General features: G+C 44.2%; 1 protein-coding gene across 4 annotated transcripts in view; it reads right to left on the bottom strand.

The window, feature by feature from the left end:
* The window catches only part of LOC144480259 (very long chain fatty acid elongase 5-like), a 41,327-nt gene extending 30,631 nt beyond the window's left edge, over window positions 1-10,696 (bottom strand). The window contains exons 1-3 of one of the 4 annotated variants that reach the window (XM_078199569.1): window positions 10,666-10,696; window positions 10,507-10,559; window positions 9,978-10,106 (exon numbers count right to left, since the gene is read on the bottom strand). The gene's annotated coding sequence lies outside the window, so the exon portion shown is untranslated. Of the gene's footprint in view, window positions 1-2,309; window positions 2,331-9,965; window positions 10,107-10,190; window positions 10,207-10,506; window positions 10,560-10,665 lie in introns of those variants that run through there. The other 3 variants (XM_078199570.1, XM_078199568.1, XM_078199571.1) reach the window with 3 other exon arrangements.
* Window positions 10,697-21,125: the final 10,429 nt, after the last annotated feature.

Here is a 21,125-nt window from a genome sequence, read left to right on the forward strand (position 1 = left end):
AGTACAAAGATGTGCAGGTAAGGGGGATTGGCCATGCTAAATTGCCCTTTAGTGTCCAAAGATGTGTAGGTTGGTGGATTAGCCATGGCAAATGTGCAGTGTTGCAGGGATCGAGTGGAGGGGAGGGCCTGGGTGGGATGTTCTTTTGGAGAGTCGGTGCAGACTCAATGGGCCAAATGGCCTCTTTCTGCACCAAAGGGATTCTATGATTAGACTTTTCATTCCAGATTTTTATTGAATTCAAATTTCACCATCTGCCGTGGTGGGATTCAAACCCCGCTCCCCAGAGAATTATCCTGGGTCTCTGGATTACTGGTCCACTGACAATACCACTATGTTACTGCCTCCTCATTAGAATAGAAACAATCCCCTTGAATAGAAACAATGTGCAGGGGTGTGGGGTAAAGGCAGGGGACTAGCACTAAGTCACGATGCTTGTTAGGAGAGCCAGCGCAGACACGATGGGCAAAATCGTCTCCTTTTCTGCAATAATAATTCTGTGATTCTGTGATATAAATAACCAATGGTGAACTAGCCTGGGTAGATGATGATATGGGGATTAAAAAGGATCAGTTAAGACTGATACTGAAGAAAATATCTTTGGTAAGTACATTTTCTTTCCTATTTGTGCTGAAGCTATGCTAATCCTCCCATTCTCTACCATTGGATAAACATGTTATTTTAAACGAATGACACTGGATAATTGGACTGTATCAGGACAATACCCATTTGCAGCACTGCGCTCGTGAATTTTACAATTGATGATAAAGAGGAGACCCAACATCCGACATTTGGCAAAAAGCTGCTTCCAACACACATTTCCTGCATTTCATTTCCCGTAAAATCACTCAGAAATCCTATTTTATTTATTGACAAGTGACAAACTCTTCTCTAGTTGGAGGTTTTAAGTATTGACCTTGTGACATGCATCAGATATTGTCCAGTAAAAATGCACAGATTTTGTTCTCAAGTAGGTGTACTTTCAAAAGTCTGGTCAGGAGTAAATTGTAAATTTACTCTTTGCAATTTGTACTCTTTGAATTTTAAATCTTTGTAAATTGTTCTGAGATTAGAAGAGGTGAGATACAAAAGTACACGATACATTGGTAGTTGTGGCACTGTAACCATCTATCTGTAATATTAAAATTCTTTCATATATGATGTCCAAAGATGTGCGGGTTAGGTGCATTGGCCATGCTAAATTGCCCCTTAATGTCCTGGGATGCTCAGGTTAGAGACATTAGCGGGGTAAATATGTGGGGTTGCGGGGATAGGGCCTGGGTAGGATTGTTGTCGGTGCAGACTCAATGGGCCGAATGGCCTCTTTCTGCACTGTCAGGATTCTATGATGACACAGCATGTTTTAAATAACGAACTTAATGAAATGCTCAACTTTTCTGCTTAATTTATCATTCTCATTTGCTGAGGTATTGAGTCAATGCCATCACCAATCAGGATCCCGACCAAATTACTTATCAAAATACTTTTGGACACTATTTTTCTGCCTCAGGCAAAATGCTGAAGGGATTAAAAAATAGTTAGACTTTGCTGCAAAGTGAAATCATTTCATGTTTGAGAGCACTCTCTCTGGTTAAACCTGAACTGCTGTGACCCTCTCTCTGGGACATTGGGTTACATTCCAGTTTCACAGTCCAAGGTTCCACTTGATACTGTTGATACTAGCTTTGACCAACTAACTGTGTGTGCTTAGAAGAGGTACACTATGGTGATAAATAAACACTGATAACTCAACATTCAGCGGACTCTGATGGGAATAAATCCATCGGTGAAATTAAACTCCAAAGTTATCTTTTGGTAATGCACTTTTTATTCTCTGACAGGAATATTCTAGAAAGCCGGGAAATAATAGCAGTTGATTAATACCACTAATTCGGAGTTTTATTCAGACCAGGATAAAGGTGAGCACATCATTAAAAGGATTGAATAGTGAACATCCTTGTTACATTGGTTAAGTTGTCAGTGGAAATTGGTTCACCATGATGGCGTTAATTGGAACAAATGGGGAGTATCGAATGGGGTCAAACTGGAATGAAAAAGTAGAGAGACTTCAAGTTCATTTTAGGGCAACTGAACTTGTAACAGACGCCTAAGAGAGAATTGTTGCTCATTATCGATCAACCTGCAGCCTGATTAAGAATCGGATTTTACCTGCCCAGTCCACAAAGACATAACAAATGAGAGTCCGTCCACAAAATCAATCAGCACCTGAACCTGAAGTCACCTGTTATTGCAAAACAGCTCATGTTTAAATTTTTAAGTTTACTTCTTAGTGTTACAAGTAGACTTACATTAACACTGCAACGAAGTCACTGAGAAAATCCCCTAGTCGCCATGCTCCTGTTCGGGTACACTGAGGGAGAATCTAACATGACCAATTCAACTAACCAGTACGTCTTTCGGACTGTGGGAGGAGCACCCGGAGGATACCCACGCAGACACGGGGAGAACGTGCAAACACCACACAGACAGTGACCCAAGCCGGGAATCGAACTCAAATCCCTGGTGCTTGAGACAGCAGTGCTAACCACTACACTACTGTGCCACCCGCTATGCCAGTCTGAAGATGATAATATTTCTCAGTTTGTAGGAGCACTGAGGAAATTTTCTGAAACATCTTGATGGTTTCGCAGTGATGCAAGAGACCACTTTGCCCGTACTTTGAAGAAAACAGCAATAAAGAAGAAAGTATTGTTAGAAGCCAGATACAGGAGTGCTCCAACCCTCAAAAATCAGGGAATGGAGATTGATCCCAGGCATGTTTTAAGATACAAGCCACAGGGTCCAAACAATTCAGACTGGACAGACACTTAACCATGGTGGAGGTGTGCTGGGAATTATCATCCAGACCAATGTTTTACTAAGAGGATTACATGATATAACTGCACACAATTGGGTCACTTAACTAACTGTTACCTAATGTCAGTAGGTGATGAAAGATTGGAGGCTGGAAGAAAAAGATCCATAGCACTGTGAGGAATGAGCAGAAGACCGAAAAGTCCAGTGTTCATAATGTTGCTTCTGAGGAGGAGCCTGAGGCAGAATCCACGTCACAAAGTGAGACGGATGAAGAAGAAAGGCATTTTCCTGCAGATTCTGTAACAGGAAAGGGGCGACAGGAGATTGGGGCCCCTGCACAGTTGGAAAATTAAACATAAATTTGAATTGGATGTTGAGGCTGCAATAATTATTTTGTCGCCAAATTACTTTGAGGAATCGCATCCAAAAATTGCCCTGCAGAATATGTTTCAACTAAAATGTGGAATCAGAAAAACAAATGACTGCAATAGTAATTATGGCAAAAGTGCAGCATTGGCGTCTGATATTGGTTTTGTAGGCTGAAGTTAAAGTAGATCAATATTAAGATCATCACTCAATTAAAAATCCATGGACATTCTTGTGGTCAGGAACAGGTCCTTATCCAGTCCAAAACCTGGTAGTTAAAGGTATCCGAGTAGAGTTTAATGTGAAAGAGAATATGAAGGCAAATTGTTTTAAGCCCAGAATGGTAACATAAGTTTCAGAGGAATGAAGCTTTTGGAAAATCTAGATAAATAGATCTACCACAAAACACTCGTCTATTCTCCGTTACCTCTTCAGAAATTAATTGCGATTGGTCAAGCAAGAAATTCCCTTTTGAAATGCTCTACAGGAAAGGATATCAGCAGAAACACATTGCATGAAGTGCGGATGTAATTCAGAAATTAGACCGCAGTGACTGGCCAAGCCATATTTTACCTGCTGTAAAGCCTGACATTGGTAGAAGAACTCATGGTGACCACTGAGTAAGCCTAAAGCCTAATGTGGATCTTCATGAATATCTTCTGCTCAGGGCTGAAGAGCAGTTTGCCAATCTTAGTGTTGCCCAACAATTTTCTCAATCAGATCATTCCTAGGCTAACCTGTAATTGCAGCTCGCTGACAAACACCAAAAATAGGAGGCTGCATATTACTTAAAAATAAGAATCTAAATGGGTGAGGGGAGCAATGGGTGAGGGTGAGGCGGTTCTTGAGTCAGTTGGTACGTGACCTCAGACTTTGGTGTTTTTTTCCCAACGGAAGAAGGTGGAAGAGAGTATGTCCGGGGTGCGTGAGGTCCTTAATTATGCTGGCTGCTTATCTGAGACAGTGGGAAGTGTAGACAGAGTCAATGGATAGGAGGCTGGTTTGCGTGATGGATTGGGCTACATTCACAACGTTTTGTAGTTTCTTGCAGTCTTGGGCAGAGCGGGAGCTGTACCAAGCTGTGATACAACCAGAAAGAATGCTTTCTATGGTGCATCTGTAAAAGTTGGTGAGAGTCGTAGCTGACATGCCAAATTTCCTTAGTCTTCTGAGACAGTAGAGGCGTTGGTGGGCTTTCTTAATTATAGTGTCGGGGAACCAGGGCAGGTTGTTGGTGATCTGGATACCTAAAAACTTGAAGCTCTCGACCATTTCTACTTCGTCCCCATTAATGTAGACAGGGGCATGTCCTCCACTAAGCTGCCTGAAGTCGTTATTATATTATTAATTATATATTATTATATTATATACAATTATATTATCTCTAAAGAATTATAATAATAAGACTATATGAAAAGAATACAGAGACACTGGAAAGGGTGCAAAAAGGATTAATAAAGAACAATACAGCACAGGAACAGGCCCTTCGGCCCTCCAAGCCCGCGCCGCTCCCTGGTCCAAACTAGACCATTCTTTTGTATCCCTCCATTCCCACTCCGTTCATATGGCTGTCTAGATAAGTCTTAAACGTTCCCAGTGTGTCCGCCTCCATCACCTTGCCTGGCAGCGCATTCCAGGCCCCCACCACCCTCTGGAATGCGCTGCCAGGCAAGGTGGTGGAGGCGGACACACTGGGAACGTTTAAGACTTATCTAGACAGCCATATGAACTGTCTATGGTGAAGCATAACAGAACTGTGACTTTATATCCATCAGGAAAGGAGAAACAGGCTGGGTCTCCTTTCTTGAAAAGAGAAGGTTGTAGAATGACCTAACTGAGGTCTTTAAAATGAAGAAAGGTTTTGATGGAGTTTGTTTCCCATTTGTAGGAAAGGGTATAACTCGAGGTCATCTAAACAAGATAGCCATCAAGAAATTCGATCGGGCATTCAGGAGAAACCTCTTTATCTAGAGAGCGATAAGAATGTGGAACTTGCTGCCATAGGAAGTAGTTGAAGAGATGACGATAAATGCATTGAAGGTGAGGTTAGAAAAGTATGTGAAGGAATAGGAATAGAAGGTAATACTGATGAGGAAATGGGAGGATCTCGAGTGGAACATACACATCAGCATGGATTGTTGAGGCAAATGGTTGCCACTGGGCTGTAGTGGTGATAGACTTCTCATTGTTTGAGTATGTCCAAGGTAGAAGTAATTTCAAAGGTCACATTTTTACAGCTTAAACCTATGCTATGGAATTTGATTGAAGTGCAGGAAGAGTGCGTGGTGCTGTCCCCACTCTCTCAGCTGCTTTCGCATGAACCCTGAGGCAAGATAGGTCCAAGGCATCCGGATGACTTGGCAGCTGCAGCAGGTAACTTGTACAAGTATTTCTTTGCTTTCACACTTTGCTGCAATCTTCCAAGGTTTGCTAATCATGGACAATGTGTATTAGGAAAAGACAAGGAGGTGGGTACCAAGAATTACCTCAGTCTGTACAGGGATTGTTACTGAACTGGCCCCCATACTGTGTTGTATAGGATCATAAAAGCATACAAAATACGGACAGGAATAGGCTATTAGGCCCTCCAAGCCTGCTCCATCATTCATTAAGATCATGTCTGATCTGTTTATGGCCTTAACTCTACTTTCTTGCCTGTACCCCCCAGCCTCCAAGGCTGGGATGGAACCCGGGTCCCTGACACTGTGAAGCAGCAGTGCTCACCACTGTGACGCCCATGAGCCTGACATGATAGCCATTACAGAGACGTAAACCTCCGTCCTCAACTGCAGCTGAGATTGGAGTTTTGTCTGGGATGTCAAATTCTCCATTCTAAGTGGCAGTGGGGCGGGCCTGGATAAGATCAAAGAATCCCCCCCATGGTTGCGATGTGACCAAGGCAGGGCCCTGAATGTGCAACGGTCTCCCCCTTAAGATAGAGGTAAGGAGGAATTTCTTCATTCAGAGAGTTGTTAGCCTTTGGAATGGCCGGGGGGGGGGGGGGGGGGGGGGGGGGGGGAAGAATGGGAGAGGGGTGGGGTTGGAGGGTTGTAAGGGGGTGAGGCTGTAGGGGCAGGATGGGAGGGGCCTTGGGGGCAGGGTGGGAGGAGCTGTGGGAAAGGGTGGGAGGACTGTGAGGGGTACAAGGTGGGAGGGGCTGTGGGGGCAGGGTGGGAGAGATATCTGTTGTCAATATTCAGCGAGGTTCGGTATTTGAGGAGCAAGATTGACCAAAGCAGATCACATAGGAAGTTTACAGGTAACTCCATACCGCCTGACAGGGCGTGTGGCAATTTGACACTGAAAGGAATGGCCACGTTTCTCTCTCGCCTCTTCGGGAACACAGGTGATGTGTTCTCTCTGTGAACACTTCCACTGCCCGGAATGGGTCATGGCACAATGCCAATCTCTGCCACCCTGAATGTTTCAGAGAACACCGGGGAAATTGGAGGGTTATCCCAGAATTCTCGCCAGCATTTCCAGGATATGGTTACAGAGCATCGCCATCAGTGGATCAGAGGTTTGGTTGGAGTGGGAGCTGATGGAGACGGAAAAATCTGAGAGAGTGGCAGTGGAGTACAAGGAATAAAGAGTGTTCGATAAGTGAAAGGTAAATAAACGCCAGGAATGCAATTGCAGGAGGGAAAAAGCAAACACATCAAGCTATATAAAACACAAAGGAGGGCTGTGTACCTTACAAGTGACTTTGCCAGTTAAACAATCGCCTCCAATTGCAAATCAAATATTTAATTCAGTAGCTTCGACTGTATTAACTCCTGTGCACAGCATGTAGCTGCTCTGATGAAAGCAGTTTAAAAGAACGTTCTGGAAACAGTTTATTCTTTATAGAGTACTGTTAAATGAGACCAACTGACAGACCTAGTTGTCACAGACGACATTGCCCCGCTGGCTGAAGAATCACTCACGATCCAAGACTTGACAACCAGTCTTGAGAATAGTCACACCAAGGCTGGTTTGTGCATCAGCTGTGAGAAGACTAAGGCAATGATGACTAGATGGCAACCAGGCCCATTACCATCGACCAAGGACATCAACCACTTCAGCTACCCAGGAGGCAACATCTCCAGGGAGGTTAGCGTAGCGATTGATGGCCACACAAGAATCAGCATCAATCTGCCTGCAACTCCACATGGTGTAGACAACCATCAATACATGAAGCTGCAATTCGATAGCTCCATACTACTGCCAAACACAATCTATGCAACTGAGACACGGATGAGAACAGCAAAGGTGTGTTCTAAACAGGATGTCTTCAACCAGCGCTGCCAATGTAAGATCCTGGGCATCACATGGAGAGACAGCATCATCAATAGGATCAGTAAGAGGCGCCTGCAGGACATCGTAACAGAGAGACAGCTGAGGCTGGTAGGACACGTCCTCCACTCCCGCATGTAGGTCCTGCCAGAGTGGCAATAGAGAGAACACCACCAGGCGGAAGAAGAAGACAGGGCCAGGCAAAGAAGACCAGCCGAGTAGATTGAAGAAGGATGCCCAAGGGCAGAACACTACCTGTACTGGAGTGAAAGAGGTTGCGATAGACTAGAGCTATACTAGTTATAGACACTATAGTTAAGAAAGCCCACCAACGCCTCTACTTTCTCAGAAGACTAAGGAAATTCGGCATGTCAGCTACGACTCTCACCAACTTTTACAGATGCACCATAGAAAACATTCTTTCTGGTTGTATCACAGCTTGGTACGGCTCCTGCTCTGCCCAAGACTGCAAGAAACTACAAAAATCATGAATGTAGCCCGATCCATCACGTAAACCAGCCTCCCATCCATTGACTCTGTCTGCACTTTCCACTGCCTCGGCAAAACAGCCAGCAACACACTCCAGACATTCTCTCTTCCACCTTCTTCCACCGGGAAAAAGATACCAAAGTCTGAGGTCACATACCAACCGACTCAAGAACAGCTTCTTCCCTGCGGCCATCAGACTTTTCAATCGATCTACCTTGCATTAAGTTGATCTTTCTCTACACCCTAGCTATGACTGTAACCCTCCATTGTGCACTCTCGTTTCCTTCTCTATGAACATAGAACATAGAACAGTACAGAACAGGCCCTTCGGCCCACGATGTTGTGCCGACCTTCATCTGAAACCAAGATCAAGCTATCCCACTCCCTACCATCCTGGTGTGCTCCATGTGCCTATCCAATAACCGCTTAAATGTTCCTAAAGTGTCTGACTCCACTATCACTGCAGGCAGTCCATTCCACACCCCAACCACTCTCTGCGTGAAGAACCTACCTCTGATATCCTTCCTATATCTCCCACCATGAACCCTATAGTTATGCCCCCTCGTAATAGCTCCATCCACCCGAGGAAATAGTCTTTGAACGTTCACTCGATCTATCCCCTTCATCATTTTATAAACCTCTATTAAGTCTCCCCTCAATCTCCTCCGCTCCAGAGAGAACAGCCCCAGCTCCCTCAACCTTTCCTCATAAGACCGACACTCCAAACCAGGCAGCATCCTGGTAAATCTCCTCTGCACTCTTTCCAGCGCTTCCACATCCTTCTTATAGTGAGGTGACCAGAACTGCACACAATATTCCAAATGCGGTCTCACCAAGGTCCTGTACAGTTGCAGCATAACCCCACGGCTCTTAAACTCCAACCCCCTGTTAATAAAAGCTAACACACTATATGCCTTCTTCACAGCTCTATCCACTTGAGTGGCAACCTTTAGAGATCTGTGGATATGGACCCCAAGATCTCTCTGTTCCTCCACAGTCTTCAGAACCCTACCTTTGACCCTGTAATCCACATTTAAATTAGTCCTACCAAAATGAATCACCTCACATTTATAATGAATCACCTCACATTTATTAACGGTATGCTTTGTCTGTACAGCGCGCAAGAAACAATACTTTTCACTGTAAACTAATACATGTGACAATAATAAATCAAATCAAATCAAAAGCCAGTGGTATAGTCCTGCTACCTAATGTCCCACATGGAACCACAGGAACTCAGTCTCTGTAGTTGAACGGGACTGCCAGCAATTGATTAGATTCTATGGGATGAAAATCTATAACTGCAGAGATTTTAAAACAGAAGGGTTTGATGGGTTGGAGAAGCTATTTTCTCTGGTGGGGGAATCCAGAAAAGGATTTTAAAATTAGAGCGAGACTGTTCAGGAGTGAAATCAGGAAGCACTTTTTCACACAAAGGATGGTGGAAATCTGGAACTCCCTCCCTCAAAACTCTGTGGACACTGGGGAATAACCGGAGCCTTCAAGGCGGAGATTGTCATTTCTTTTATTCTAAGGGAAGGGTGTTGTGGAATATGAATTAAAGGCAGGTTGCTGTGCAGATCAACTAGGATCGAATAGAATGATAGAACCAGCTTGAGGGGCTAAATGGCCAAGTGGCATTCCTACTCAAATTTCTAATCCCTGACCTTTCTGAAATGTGCTCACCTGGGTGAGGAAAAAACCTAAACCTCTTGTGAAAAGGTTGGACAGTCCTGTTGTGAGCCATCACTAAGAGCCAGGTGAGATGAGCAAGAGCATGACAAAGGCAATTCCAGCTTTATTGTGTAGCTGCAAATCTGTTTAAAGAAAGGATGGACTTACTCGTGTTTAGCACTAAAGCACAAGTCCAGCTGAACCATCTGGATTAATTTTCAAAACAACCACTCTGACTGCTTTTATCACACTTCCCCAGCCACAGGAACATTCAACCCAGCTGGTAGTGTGTGTGACAAAGAACCCCTGAGATCAGACTCATTACAACGCGGGAATTAATGCACCAAATAACTGACACTATCAAACAACTCTGCAAGATTCTGGCTCGATGGAGAAGTGTTGAAGGGTCACCATCCACTGGTCTAAAGCGCGTTTGGGCTATCTGTCAGCAGTGAAGGAGGGTCCAACTGTCCAAATTGCTGTAACTAAAGAGAAAATAACATTAAAACAACTAAGCAAAGTGCCCTGGAAATTATAAACTGTAGCAGTTAAGGAGAATCTGGCAGTACTGTAAGTAACTACTGCACTCTTTCGATCCAAACAGCTCACTCTGTTCTTCCAAAGCGATCCTCCCCCTCAGTTACACAGTGAAATGGTCACACATCGTGTATCCAGATTGTGGATCAACACATTTCTTTTGAGAAGGCAGGATTAAAGCTTGAACAAACATACTGTTTAGCGACGCTGAACTTCCAAGCTCGCTTACAAATACATCCCCTTTGTCTGTGCTCGCCTCCCATTGCAAACTTTAAACTCAATTGAACAATTTCTTTTCTCCCTGCTTGTTTAGCTGATGTCTGACATTTTAAACAAAAAAAAAAATACCCCAGGGGTTGTGGGTTGATCCTCGTGTTCTGGACACACACGCCGGCAGCGCCCTGGAAAGAAAAATAAATACAAAGTCAATCCTGTTCTACAAAAGTTTCAAAGCAGAAAGGAAAAGCCCTCATTTGGCAGGAAAAACCAATCATATTAATCATGTACCTTCACTTAACGTCCCGCAGCTTCCTAACTGTATTCACCAAGTGTTTTTCCGGAAGGAATCTGTTGCCAAACATGACGTTGCACTATTTGGTTTTGGGTTAGACCTATCAGGAAGTAACATTGAATGAAAGTGAATGTGGAAAGGGATGCATCTTGTCAGGCAGCTTATAAAACCCACCACTGAAAGCTGGGAATGGGAGGGAGCTTCTGGTAAAACTCCACATAAACTATACACACAGATCATTCACCAATATATCTAGCATTCTTATTTATCATTTACAAAATAATATCCTCTTCAGTTTTTAACTTGCATTTTTCAGCTTATTTATTAGTGCCACAAGTAGGCTTACAATGAAGTTACTGTGAAAATCCCCTGGTCGCCACACTCTGGCGCCTGTTCGGGTAGCCTGACGGAGAATTTAGCACAGCAGAAATGTACCTAACCAGCTCGTCTTTGGAACTATAGGAGGAAACCAGAGCACCCGGAGGAAACCCACGCAGACGCAGGGAGGATGTGCAAACTCCGCACAGACAGTGACCCAAGCCAGGAATTGAACCCAGGTCCCTGGAGCTGTGAGGCAGCAATGCTAACTAACCACTGTGCCGCCATGCCACCCTTAAACTAAAGCTTTGCCAGATAAGACTGCAGTTTAGAATTTAAGATTCTGCTGGGCAATAATCAGTGTTTTGTTTAGGTAGCTGATGACCTCAAACTGACTGGTAAGTATCATGCTACAGCAATAGCTTTGCATGTCCCCAAGCCGTTCTCCAAAGAACTGTTCCCCTGGCTGCTAATATGTAATCTTAGAAGATGGCAGGTTGCAATGTGTACACCAAACTGAATTGCAGGCTCTGTCAATTCTGCCTTCCCTCACACAGTCTGAAATCTCCAAGGTGGTCGCTTGGGCTTTCTACGACGAGCTCCAAATGTGGAGAAATTCTGGGCACTAGATTGTTAACCACGTGCCAGCTACATGCCCAAGACAAAGAAACTGTTTTTCCACATGTCAAAGTCAACAGTGAATATTGGCGGACTCTTCCTTCACAGATTAGATTACAAATGGAACTCTCTGTTCTGGTCACCAAACAGTTGACTCTGTCCCTTACTAGGCAATCCTCCCCCTCAATTCTGGTCGCCAGTACACTGTCCGCCAGGTTTCTGCAAGAGTGGGAACTGAGATGATTTCTCTGCAGAGTACAATGAAACTAAGGTGAACTCAACAAAAACTGGCGATTGTAGTATAAGTGTATCTGGTATAGCAAGGGTTAATATGGGACTGGGAAACAATACCATCCACAGTGTGATGTAAAGAAATACATTACATGGGGTCACAGGGATAGGGCCTGGGTGGAATTGTTGTCCTGCAGGCTCAATGGGCCAAATTACCGACTTTTGCACTGTCGAGATTCTATGATTCTATGACCTGGGACTAGAGGCAGTTGTGGACTGGACAGAGACCTGTGCAGAATCAAGCATGGAGTTATATCATAGCTTAGGATATATCCTGTATATATGTACATAATATGTTATCAGTAAACACAATATTAAACTATACAAGACTCAGAACCTGTTTATGAGAAATACTGAATATCTAACATACAACAGGGATCAAACTGGGAATCTCTCTGGTCTGTAAGGCTGAGTGATGCATTTATTGAATCAGCTGAGTCATTTAAGGAACTCCCTCTTTTGCTTTCATTCTGGAAAGTGAGGGGAGAAAACATTTACTCTAAGATCAGAAATCCATGAAACAACAGGTCAGTCTTATATGCAAATATCGATTGGTCTGTTGCACATTATCACCCAATTTTCTCCCTCGGGGTAGAACCTCCCCACAGTGCAGCCACCTCTATAATAATTTAGCCCTCAACCCTGCAGCTAGATAGGAAGCTGGGACCACGATTTGACAAATTAAAATGTTGCTCTTCTGTGAAACAGGGAGCCTCTAATATTTCCTGGCTTGAAGTTGGTAGTTTGGACTAAATTAGTTTGAAGATTGTGGAAAATGGATGAGGGGAACTCTTCAAATGCAGTTTGCGACCCTTCTGAAGGTTTGGCTGGTGTCAGAAAGTATTCCACAAAATCTAGCCTACCCCCAACTCGCCTCACTCCCCAGACAAGAATTACAATCCTGTCCCATTTTCAATTTCAAAATGAATCTGGTTCTGCTCGCTCCCTGTACATCATCTCGACAGGCAGTTATGATTGTGGGAACATCAGTGACTTTACCACACCCAGTCCAGAAGCACAATTAACCTGTGGAAACACGCCTGCAGCTCACTCATCCGACACTCAACAATCAAAATCGAGAAGCAATTAATTTGAAGACAAAGGTTTAAATCACCGATTGGCAGAATGAGCCATTCCAAGTAACAGATTAAAGACTACAACTCCACTAATATTTCAGCCATTACATAGTTTAACTTACATTCATACTTGTAACACTGAGACTCGTTTTGCACCCTCAGGCCTTTGGAATGTGAAGAGTGTCCCTCTAAACTGAAGCAATACAGGTTTTTCTTTCATTTACCTCATCATCAGTCACTACCACTCCCTTCTTTTGATTCTGGCATTCTCAGTTCACTTGCTATTTGTCCACTGTCTCCCACTGGCATTCCTATCACTCACACTTGCTCACATCCTTCACCCTTCCCTCTTCTGCCTGTTCCCATATGATCTGCTTTGTTGACGCTCCTTTTCATCTGCAACTGAATTAGTCCCTTAAAAAATAATTCCAGTCTAAAGCAGAAAATGAAGAGAGGCAGACATTCAGCAAAAATATAAGAACAGTGGGGTGATAAAATGAAGCACAAGCATCCCATTTTCGGAGCATGTAAAACATGGGAAGCACTTCAGCATGTCCCCTACAACTCTCACCAACTTTTCAGATGCGCCACAGGAAGCATCCTTTCTGGATGTATCACAGCTTGGTCTGGCTCCTGCTCCGGCCAAGACCGCAAGAAACTACAAAGGGTTGTGAATGTAGCCCAGTCCATCACTCAAACAAGCCTCTCATCCATTGACTCCATCTACATTTCCTGCTGCCTCGGAAAAGTAACCAGCATAATCAAGGATCCCACCCTGGACATACTCTTTTGCGCCTTTTCCCATCAGGAAGAAGATACAAAACTCTGACAAAACACGTACCAACCGGCTCAAGAACAGCTTCTTCCCTGCTGCCATCAGACTTTTGAATGGCTCTACCATTTATTAAGCTGATCTTTCTTTGCACCCTATCGTAAATGCAACACTACATCCTGCACCCTCTCCTTTCTTTCTCTCCTATGTACTCTATGAATGGTATGTTTTGTCTGTATAGCGCACAAGAAACAATACTTTTCACTGTACCCCAGTACATGTGACAATAATAAATCAAATTTTAAACATCAAAAGATCAGACATGAGGTTGGGATGCGAACCCTTCCTTAGAACCTGGAGTATATTCAGTCCAACTCCCAGGGTATGGTAGAGGGTTGGGATATCCCATACAGATTATTGCTGCACACACACTTCTTCCTTTTGTTTTCAGTCCAGACACACTTGGCATCTCGCCAGCCAGCCAACAAAAGCAGTGGTTCGCCAATGGAAAGCCTCATATTCAGGCATCCTCCCTGAATTGTTGCCCCACCTGGAGTGGTTGCCAATGGCCTCATGAGCCACAAATAACCAGGCTGTGAGTCGTGTCAAGAGGTTGCAGCCCCTCTTTCACAATTGAAGACGACTGCTTTGCAATGCTTCGGGTTGTTAGCCCAATGTTCCGGATCTTTGAGACAAGAGCTTATTAATCCAGGAGCTGGAGATCCGAAATAAAATCAGAAATAGCTGGAAATACACGGCAGGTCTGGCAGCACCTGTGGAGAGAGAAACAGAGTTAATGTTTCAGGTCGATGATCTTTCATCGGAACTGGGAGTCCTAAAGATGGAACAGTTTTTCAGCAAGGCAGAGAAATGGAGGAAGGGGAGGAAGTGCAAACAGTAAGGTCTTAAACAGGCGACATGATGGCACAGTGGTTAGCACTGCTGCCTCACAACATCAGCGATCCGGGTTCGATTCCTGGCTTGGGTCACTGTCTGTATGGAGTTTGCACGTTCTCCCCTTGTCTGTATGAGTTTCCTCCGGGTGCTCCGGTTTCCTCCCACAGTCCAAATATGTGTGGGTTAGGTTGATTGGCTATGCTAAATTGCCCCTTAGTGTCAGGGGGATTAGCAGGGTAAATACATGGGGTTATGGGGATATGCCCTGGGTGGGATTGTTGTTGGTGCAGACTCGATGCGTCGAATGGCCTCTTTCTGCATGTAGGATTATATGATTCTAACAGGGTCGGAATTTGGAAAAGTCAACCCGTGATGGGACGGTAATTAAACGGGTTGGATTTGTCCTGCTTTTTCTGGATGGGGCATACCTGGGCAATATTCCACTTTGTTGGGTAGATGCCAATACTGTAGGTGTACTAGAACAGCTTGGCTAGGAACATGGCATGTTCTGGAGCACAGGTCTTCAGGACTATTGCCAGAATATTGTCAGGGCCTATATCCTTTGCAGTATCCAGTATCTTTAGCTCTTTCTTGATATCATGTGGAATGAATTGAATTGGCTGAAGACTGGCATTTGTGATTCTGGGGATCTCTGGAGGAAGCCGAGATGGATCATCCACTCAGCTCTTCAGGCTAAAGATTGTAGGAAATACTTCAGTCTCATCTTTTGCACTGATTGAGGATGGGGAGATTTGTGGAGCCTCCTCCTCCTGTGAGTTGTTTAATTGCCCACCATTATTCACTGTTTGATGAGGATGACTGCATAACTTTAATCTGATTTGTTGGTTGTGGAATTGCTTAGCTCTGTCTAGTATTTGCTGCTTATGCTGTTTGGCACACAAGCAGTCCTGTGTTGTATCTTCACCAGGTTGTCACCTCATTTTAGAAATTTGTGGTACAGCTCATGGCATTCCCTCCTGTACTTTTCACTGAACCAGGGGTGATCTATCAGATTACAGATTATGTTGAGTACAATTCTGCTGCTGGGGCTGGTGGTCCACAGCGCCTCATGGTTGCCCAGTTCTGAGTTGCTAGATCTTTTTGAATTCTAATGCATTCAGCACAGTAGATGCATCTGCGGAAGACAGGTTGGTGAGAATGAGGTCCAATATGTTTTTCTCTCTTGCAGGTTCCCTTACAACCTGTCTAGCACCCTGTGGGACAGGACATACCCAAGGATGGTGATATATGGGTCATAGTCATCCTCAATGAATCATACCTTACCAACAATGTTAGGCTATTGCTCAGCTAGTTTGAGAGAAAGCTCTCCAAGTTTTGGAACAAGCCCCAGATGTCAAAAAGGAGGACTTTGCACGGTCGACAGGGCTGAGTTTGCCCTTATCATTTCCAGTGCCTAAGTCAATGCTACAAAACTAATAAGAGGACAATCCTAAAAGCTCTGTATCTGAATACACATAGCATTCAAAATAAAACAGAGGAACTGACATCACAAATAGAAATAAGCACTATCTGATAGCCATTACAGAAATGGCTGCAGAATGATATTTATTGGGACCCAAAGTTTGAAGGGTACAAGACACTTAGGAAGGATGCAAAACTTGCAAATTATAATCTACATACAGACTGGTAAAATCAAATGAGCAAAAGCGGCGGCGGCACGGTGACACTGGTTAGTACTGCTGCCTCACAGCGCGAAGGACCCGGGTTCAGTTCCGACTTCAGATGACTGGCTGTGTGGAGTTTGCACATTCTCCCTGTGTCTGCGTGGGTTTCCTCCCACAGTCCAAAGATGTGCGGGTTAGGCTGATCAGCTATGCTAAATTTCCCCCATAGCGTCAGGGGGATTAGAAGGGTAAATGTGTGGAGTTACGAGGATGGGACCTGCATGGGATTGTTGCAGGCCTGATGGGCCAAATGGCCTCGTTCTACACTCTAGATTCTATGATGATTCTATGAAATGTAGCCTGGATGAGAAATTCATAGAATGTTTTCAAGATAGATCCTTAGAACAACATGTTCTGGCACTGACCAGCGAACAGGCTACACTACACCTGGTATTATGCAATAAGACAGGATTAATGATGACCTCAGTGAAAGTGACCTTAAGTAGCAGCGATTATGATTGAATTTTACATTCAGTTTGAGAGAGAGAAGAGTGGGTTTTAGGCTAAAACCTTAAATTTTTAAACAGGGCAGTTATGAGGGTATGAAATCAAATCTGACTAAAGTGACCTGGCACATTAGATTAAGAGATAGGTCATTTAAGGGGCTATTTCAAAATACATATGTTCCTGCTTGATCCAAAACATTAAAATGCATTTCACCAAATCATGTGCAATGCCATAAAAGATCTTTTCGAATTCCATAATTGCAACATTTTAATACACTTAATAGTCACCTGGCAACATTTGTGATGTTTAAAGAGGTTTTGGTGTATTGCGCTGCAGGACTGAGTGACAGAGTGAAGAGCTTCAAGCTTCATCACACAACATTCCCAACTTAAAAAAATACCTACCATCAGGGTAGGGGAGGTCAGATGCTCAACTTTAAGAGGAGAAGTCGTCAGTAGATTTAGAATCATAGAATCCCTACAGTGCAGAAGGAGGCCATTTGCCCTTCAAGGCTGCACCAACCTCAATCCCACCCAGGCCCTATTCCCATAACCCCATGCATTTACACTGCTAGTTCCCCTGACACTTAGCATGGCCAACTCACCTAACCCGCACATCTTTGGACTTTGGATTTAATTCAAGTGACTAAGCTGCCAAGCCACTCTCCAAATTGACAAACACATGGCCCAGTCCTCCCCTACAGAGATGTAAGTGGTACAAGAATACAATGTTTAAGAAACAAGTTATGATTGTTCACATAACTAACAATCTACTGTACTTTAATCCAACATATCAGCAATAACTAATTAAAAAGTGGAATTTAATGATGTTTACAAGCCATCTTCAGTGGAGATGTCAATTTTTAATTTGACAATTCAATTTTTCAAAGCAATGGAAGTCAAAGATTTTATTTTTAAAAATGTATTTAGTTGATATACTTGAAGGGAAGGGGTGTTAAATGTTAGTGATTTGTAATATAACCATGAAAAGCATTCTCTGCCAGCAGAAGCTTGGCATAATTGATGTTGAGCAAATGTTTCCCCCTGGCTGTGGAATCTAGAACACAGGGTTACAATCTCAGAATAAGAGGTCAGACATTTAGGAGTGAGGCGAGAAATTTCTTCCCTCAAAGGGTTGTGAATCGTTGGAATTGTCAATGCCCCTCTACAGTGCCCTTGCTGTACCAGTGAAATTCTTTTGCCCCATTTCCAAACAGATTGCCAGTCTAATGTCAATTGTGTGTTGTGGATCTATGCTAACCGACAAAGAATGTATTTTAAAAATTATATTGTCTGCTCCCACTCAGCAGAGTCATCCAACCTGTCAGTATGGACAGGATATGTAGCCAGTTCTGTTTAACGGCCAGCATTTTAACCCTTAAAAACGAAGACACATTTCTAGGCATTTTTTTTTAAAAACCTCTCACCAATGGTTCACATAGAATCACTGCGATATCCTCTGTTTAGATTCAGATCCTCTTCCTGCAGGCTGCTGTCATTTGGTTCTCTTCCAGAATCATAAGAACATAAAAACATAAGAAATAGGAGCAGGAGTAGGCCATCTAGCCCCTCGAGCCTGCCCCGCCATTCAATAAGATCATGGCTGATCTGAAGTGGATCAGTTCCACTTACCCGCCTGATCCCTATAACCCCTAATTCCCTTACCGATCAGGAATCCATCTATCCGTGATTTAAACATATTCAACGAGGTAGCCTCCACCACTTCAGTGGGCAGAGAATTCCAGAGATTCACCACACTCTGAGAGAAGAAGTTCCTCCTTAACTCTGTCCTAAACTGACCCCCCTTTATTTTGAGGCTGTGCCCTCTAGTTCTAGTTTCCTTTCTAAGTGGAAAGAATCTCTCCACCTCTACCCTATCCAGCCCCTTCATTATCTTATAGGTCTCTATAAGATCTCCCTTCAGCCTTCTACATTCCAACGAGTACAAACCCAATCTGCTCAGTCTCTCCTCATAATCAACACCCTCTGAGAGAAGAAGTTCCTCCTCAACTCTGTCCTAAACTGACCCCCCTTTATTTTGAGGCTGTGCCCTCGAGTTCTAGTTTCTGGTATCAACCTGGTGAACCTTCTCTGCACTCCCGCCAAGGCCAATATATCCTTCCGCAAATAAGGGGACCAATACTGCACACAGTATTCCAGCTTCGGCCTCACCAATGCTCTGTACAGACGCAGCAAGACATCTCTGCTTTTATATTCTATCCCCCTTGCAATATAGACAACATCCCATTTGCCTTCTTGATCACCTGTTGCACCTGCAGACTGGGATTTTGCGTCTCATGCACAAGGGCCCCCAGGTCCCTCTGCACAGCAGCATGTTGTAATTTCTTTCCATTTAGATAATAATCCAGTTTGCTATTATTTCTTCCAAAGTGAATAACCTCGCATTTGTTAACGTTATACTTCATCTGCCAGATTCTCACCCACTCACTCAGCCTGTCCAAATCTCTCTGCAGACCTTCTACGCCCTCCACACGATTCACTTTTCCACTTATCTTTGTGTCGTCTGCAAACATTGTTACCCTACACTCAGTCCCCTCCTCCAGATCGTCTATATAAATGGTAAATAGTTGAGGCCCCAGTACCGATCCCTGCGGCACGCCACTAGTTACCATCTGCCAACCAGAAAAGCACCCATTTATTCCGACTCTCTGCTTCCTGTCGGATAGCCAATCCCCAATCCACGCTAACACCCTACCCCCAACACGCTAACCCCCAACCCCCAATCTTCTTCAGCAACCTTTTGTGAGGCACTTTATCAAACGCCTTTTGGAAATCCAAAAACACCGCATCCACTAGTTCCCCTCCATCAACCACACTAGTCACACCTTCATAAAAATCCAACAAGTTCGTCAAGCACGACTTTCCCCTCATGAATCCATGCTGCATCTGCTTAATCGAACCATTCTTATCCAGATGGCCTGCTATTTCTTCTTTAACGATGGATTCCAGCATTTTCCCAACTACAGACATTAAGCTAACCGGCCTGTAGTTACCTGCCTTTTGTCTATTTCCTTGTTTAAACAGCGGCGTAACATTAGCCGTTTTCCAATCCGCCGGCACTACCCCAGAATCCAACGAATTTTGATAAATAACCACTAATGCATCCGCTATTACCTCTGACATTTCTTTCAGTACCCTGGGATGCATTCCATCCGGGCCTGGGGACTTGTCCACCTTCAGTCCCGTTAGCCTACCAAGCACTGCCTCCCTGGTAACATTAATTGTATTGAGTACCTCTCCTCCTACCAACCCTCTATCGTTAATATTCGGTAAACTATTTGTGTCTTCCACCGTGAAGACCGACACAAAAAACTTATTTAAAGTTTCAGCCATTTCCTCATTTCCCACTATTAAATCCCTAGCTCCTGCCCCAGTAGATTTGACATTTCAACGGTCACTCTTTTCTATATTTTTTTTCGTATCTGCTTTCACTACCTCCCCCGGCAGCGAGTTCCAGGCACCCACCACCACTTGCCTCGTACATCTCCTTTAAACCTTGCCCCTCACACCTTCAACCTATCCCCCCTTGTACTTGACTCTTCCACCCTGGGAAAAAGCTTCTGACTCTCCACTCTGTCCGTGCCCCTCATAATCTTGTAGATTTCTATCAGGTCACTCCTCAATCTCCGTGGTTCCAGTGAGAACAAACCAAGTTTCTCCAACCTCTTCTCATAGCTAACGCCCTCCATTCCAGGCAACATCCTGGTAAATCTTTTTTGTACCCTCTCCAAAGCCTCCACATCCTTCTGGCAGTGTGGCGACCAGAATTGAACACTCTCATGGCAAGGTGGGGCTGTTCAATGGCTCTCAAGATGCCATCTCTCTCTTGCTGACCAATCATTGGCCTGTAACATTAGAAAAAGATTCGGGGGAATTCTCCCGTCCCATCACTGCGGGAATCTTAGCGGGTGGGGGGTGGGCCATAGGGCAAATGTGACCGGAGAATCCTACCCATTGTTCCCATCTCTGATCATAATTCTTTCATAGAATCCCTACAGTGCTGGAGGTTGCCATTTGGCCCATCGAGTCTGCACCAACACTCTGACAGAGCATCTTTCCCAGATCCACCCTCTACCTATTCCTGTAACCCTGCGCATTTACCCCACTAATTCCCCCCCCTAACCTACACATCTTCAGATACTAAGGGGCAATTTATCATGGCCAATCCACCGAACCTGCACATCTTTAGACTGTGGGAGGGAACTAAAGCGCCCAGAGGAAACACATGGCGAATGTGCAAACTCCACAGTCACTCAAGGCTGGAATTGAACCCGAGTCCCTGACACTGTGAGGCAGCAGTGCTAACCACTGTGCCACCATGTCCCTTTGAAA

Source organism: Mustelus asterias, chromosome 28, assembly GCF_964213995.1.
Source record: "Mustelus asterias chromosome 28, sMusAst1.hap1.1, whole genome shotgun sequence".
Taxonomy (NCBI): Eukaryota; Metazoa; Chordata; class Chondrichthyes; order Carcharhiniformes; family Triakidae; genus Mustelus; species Mustelus asterias.